Raw genomic sequence first — 5,637 nt, forward strand, 5'->3', positions numbered from 1 at the left:
AATCTGATTTACTTCAATGGTGATACTGTAACAGTTGTTTCAGAAATGTTTTAGGTTTAATAAAATTTTTCGTTAGTAAATCAGTGACATAGACTAAATCGAGAGTTATCAGTTTTACTCATTGCCAGTGAATAAGAAGACAAAAAATAATTTGAATGTGCCCAACAAGGATACAGAAATTGAAATAAATATCGGTGATGGATGGTTTCATCCTAACCATGCACAACTTTATATGAACTTCAGTGTTATCGGAGCTGATGGCACAGATACACAGCGGACAGACGACTGATGTGGAGTAGCCAATGCTTGCAGTGATATTGTGTATTAGAAACGTTAGGAGAGTATTGAAGGAACCAAAGGTTTCGTAGGTCTAGGCGCTGGTATAAACGTGCGAGATTTTTGCTCTCAACGATATGGTACTCTCATATTGTACTGGCAGAATTGTTTGCACTAGAGCCGAATTTTCGCTGTTAGTTACTGTCCAATAGTTCCTTGCGAGTACTTACTGCAAGTGTGTGAGAATCTTGCGGGAGTTGACGTTGGAAGCGTTTACACACGATAGGGTGTATGAATCTGTGAGAGCTGAGAGATCATTCTCCGCGCCATTTTTCAGCCGTAGTTCTGTGCCTGGAGGAAGAGGCTGTGACAGCAGAGTGTCGGCTTGGAGGTACTCTTTTAATACTTTTAGTGGCAAAGAAACCATGTTCGTGTTGGATAAGAAAATGAATCATTCGGTGGGATGATTCTGGAACATGCAAGAACCGCACTGCAAAGCTTGTGATGGCAGACTCACAACAATACGGAAATTTTACGAGAATGACACCGAAGGAGATGGAAGAGATTTTCAATATAATTGGATCCAAAACTGTCAGGCAAGACACTGTCACGCGTAAATCCATTAGTGTTAAAGAGAGACTTCTTGTAACACCAAGGTTTATAACATCAGATGCGTTTATTCTCTTTAATATTTGGTAAAGTAACAGTTATGATGAAGTAACATTACTAGTTTTCGTTTTGATACCTACACTTATTCAAAATGCGGATAGAGCAGATATCTAAAAAATGAAGCATTTTCAGGCATACATTTATTTGAATGTAGTTATTTGTATTGACTAAAGGAACCACGCGTTAATTCTTGACGGTATGTTCTTCAACAGCCAATATAGTAATATAATCGATAAATCTCATGCCATAAAAAATATAGATACAGCAGTATTACTTCGAGCTAAATGGCAATTTCCTCGAGTTCCAAAACGATTTCTTTCAAAAACAACTTCACTTTGTTCCTATGTGTTAATTAATCTACGTTTAAAAAACTACTTTGTCTGATTCCTTAAACTGTCGATATTCTCGTAATTTTCATCTGTGGAGGCGTTTATGAATTATATCTAATATGTCTCCGATGTTTTATGGTCTTTGATGCGTTGCTGTATCTAGAACTGTCGAAATAAAGTGTCTGCTGCCATTTCTTGTGCAGCAGGTAATTCGCTCAGAAATACTCCACTGCCACAAATTGTGGCTCAAAACACAGTACGGCACTGTGTATTACCAATCTGTGGTAGCGTAAAAACTGTGAACCATGGAACAAATCGTAGACGCAATATGGCGGGTGATCGCTTACCTAGTACCCTCATCCCTCCCGACAGCGAGGTATAGTTTTATTGTCTGTGAGCTACGGCGAACAGTTCTCGAGAGATGGGGGTTGTCATTTCACTACAAGTGTAAACTCACAGAACGTTGCTATTTGAGATCTTGCCCCATTCTCGGACACTGCCGGAGGGGTGATGCTGGTGCTGCTTACACGGCAAACGCTCCCCCAGACAGAAAAACTCTCACGTGTACACCTAAGTTATGACAGTAGTTAATAGGGAGCGCCGAACGTGGCATGTATTGCCAGAACCAGTCGTCAGACATAGTTGTTAGCTATTCTCGAAGGCTTCATTGCAGTTCCGTTTAGGTGGCGCAACAGTTCGTTTCCATTGTCGCCCTGCCGTCCAGGAGGCTGTAATAAAATTAGTATACTACGTCGCTTACAGCGGTACAAACAAGTTTTTCATTCTTGTGTAGGGCTGTGAAGAGAGTTTCAATGGCCCATTGAGTCAAAGTACAAGATGTGATACTTTCAGGGACGAATGTGGATTTGACCAATATCTGGCACACTGTGTTCAGCAGTTGATGATTAAACGGTAGGTAATTTGATGTAGGTGGTGTGATGGTCTCAGGCTGCTTTTTTATTGCTTTTTGTTGCTACTTGAATCACTAGTTCTAGCCAATGGCAAACTGAGTGCAGATGTTTACGAAATATTTTACAAAAACAATGTACTTTCCACACTGTGGCTATATTTTTGTAATGGGTGCCTCCTTTCGAACGTGGCTGGGGTTACTGCCTTCTTGTCTGAAAATGAAATCAAATGGATTTGCTGGACAGATCATTTTACCTTCTTGGCTTGAGCTGGAAATTCAGTTGTGTGACACAAAAGTTTTAGAAGAATTCAGCACCAGCTACCCACCATGCTTCAGGAAGAATACAAACAAATTCTACTGTGTCCAGATATTTGGGTGCCAACTTTAGTGATATTGTGTCAGACATTGTTGAGGGACACTGATAGACTGTCTTTACCAAAATGATCGAGTGGTCTATGTTACTTCATTTTTCTCTTTCCCAGGTCTCATGATCTGTTTCTTGATCTTAACTGTAGTAGAGTGTCGTTAACTAACAGCAAGTGTATTTGGGAAACTGTCTGATATAGGTTTTGAGACTAGTTAATGATAATCTTATTACATCATGAACTTGTTCATCATAGATGATATCAATGGACTTTCCTCTATGGGGATATGTTAATAGATCAATGGGCTACCTAATAAATGGAACAATTTTATTTTATTTCTGTAACAGTTGGAACTAAGCATTGTAGCACGTGATACTAGACTGTCAGAAACACTTAGTAATTAACTCCAATGCATAATGTTTTATCGGGATCCACACAGTTGGCATAGGATAGATGGAATCTTGTAAGTGAAAGGTAGATGTGTGTATATATACATGACATATATGTATATGGCATTATTAGTCACTAAAGCTCCCTGAGAGTGAAAAACTCACAGATGTACACCTAGCTTAGTATATTAATTGATATGCCAGAATGGCATGTACTGTACGAACCAATCGTCAAACATAGTTGTCAACTACTATCGAAGGTTTTGTTACATTGTGTGTGTGTGTGTGTGTGTGTGTGTGTGCATGTAATATAATGTATAACTAGTACGAATTTTTCATAGAACTGTTTCTGTAACTATCTAATATCTGCAGCAGTTGAATAATGTTTCTCACAAATTAATTATGTAGTATGCATTGTGTAATAAGAGACACAGAAGTAATTGTCATAAAATTATCTTCAATAATCTACCAGATATAGTGTTTATCATACCTTTGTTACAACAATATGATCGAGTATTGCTACCTGAAATTCAATAGTTAATTCATGTGTTAGCACTCATGATTGTTTAAGCTTTAAGGTAAACACAACAGTAAGTGAATGATACTGCCCATCTGGCTGGTGAGTCAATTTGGCATGATGTAACCAAGCAGATGTAGCAACAGTTTTAATTGAAGGGAAATAATTGCAGCTTCATTTGCTACTGTTAATGCTGCCTTTATTTCACCTCATTACTCCAGCACTTATAAAAACTTATAGTATATGTTCTCTGTCTGTTTCCTCAGTAGGTTGCTATATTGGAGCTGAAACAAGTTTCATCATATGCCTGTGAATCAATTTCCCAAGGGCTTCTTTTTTTTCTTTCCTTGTGAAGATCAATATTTTTGTTTCTGTGTGGTTCAGTGACGTACCTTCTTCTGTGTTTTATCAGATTATTACATCATTGATGTCTGTGTTGTATATCAAGTGCACTGAGTGCATAAAATAAACCTCATTCACAGTTCATATTTTCCATTCACTGTTCTCTCTGCCCTACTGCGCATAAAATGGTTCTGCAGCAGTGAAAAATCTCTCGAATGCTTTCTGGGTACTCCCTTTTTAAGAAAACCTTGGCACAGTGTATAAGTATTACTCCTTGCTATCTTTCCTTCTTAATCAGGTACACAGCTCTTGAGTATGTAATTGGAATTCAGTAATGAGTGAAGCATTTTTAATTAAGTAGATTAGAGATGTGTGTGTAACTGCAAAATGTTAAATCCTCTACCATTCTCTTTCTCTTTTCTGTTTGATAATAGCTCATAGCTTTGTTGGTTAACATGAGAGACTTTATGGCATGCACAAAAAATATACAGCTCCACATTTGTATTAGAAAACAGTGTTGCAATATACGTTGTGTGAAGGTATTCATCTTAATACCTTTATACATCTGACGGAATCATTTAATATAGCTCAGATAAGTAAGTAACATAATACTTTCATTTTATTGTGTTGAATTCAGTATAGATATGAATTACCTGATGGCCTTATTTTGGCATCATTATTCCTTGCATCTGAAATCCATACAGTACATTTGCTGGTATGGTACGCATTCATAGCAAGGTCATCCAGAAACATAGTAACTTGAGCCTAATGCAATAAGATTTCCAGTAAATGTCTGTGTTTTATAGTGTTCAAAATAACGTTTAGACAGAATAAGTTAATCTAATTTTTAGTGTAACAATATTTGTTCAGAGTTTTTGTATTTTGCATGCTATAAATTCCGCCTGTCTGTTATTCAAAGGGGTAAAATCTACTCAAAGACACTACAGCTATTTTACTGATACACAACATAAACAGAATACACCAATGCCACATTGTTCAATATGTCAAAAGGGAGTATGTAGAATCTAATAAAGGAAAATTCAACTGTTTTCCTAGACTGAAACTGCACAAGTGCAGATAATTAAAGGGCAAATAGCAACTCATAATACAATTTTCCATCTCTCGCTCTTTTCTTCTTCTCTCACGCAACCTTTTACACAAGTAACAATATCAAATACATAAGTCGCAGTGTAGTCATATGTGAGTAAAAGAGTAACTGTTAAGAGGAGCAAGGAATTATAGGACATCAACAAGGATTTGAAAAATGAAGAATACAATGTTTGTTTGAACAATGTCCATATTATAATTGTTATTCCCACATACACACGGCACGTTGTGAACCTTGTCTTATCTTTACATAATATTAATATATGTACATGGTACAATCTGTATACAGCATCATACACTTACACCACTTTACCTTATTATAATAATAATAATTATAATAATATAGTAGCAGGAAATGCCACACATTTCTGCCAAGAGAATATACACGTAACACTTTCTTCTATATGGTCACTTCTGGACTGTTGGATTATAACACAGTAAAGTTTTTGTTTTCTTTCCCCAGTCACTTCACAGAAATGAATTTATACATCTGCCAATCCCATCACCATGTTGTCTTCATCTGAAAACATGATCCATATTTAATAAATAACTTCCTCCTTTCACCTATTTCCGAAATCATAATCCTCAATACAGTTATTGCTTTTTTATTGCAAGAAGCCACATCTGGCTGTAAAAAAGTGGGCATAAAATCATCAGGCCGTACACTGAATTGAGATTTTCTTTTTCTACATTTATAGTTCGACCGAGACATCTACTTAAAACTGTACATGTG

Source organism: Schistocerca serialis, chromosome 1 (genome assembly GCF_023864345.2).
Source record: "Schistocerca serialis cubense isolate TAMUIC-IGC-003099 chromosome 1, iqSchSeri2.2, whole genome shotgun sequence".
Classification (NCBI taxonomy): Eukaryota; Metazoa; Arthropoda; class Insecta; order Orthoptera; family Acrididae; genus Schistocerca; species Schistocerca serialis.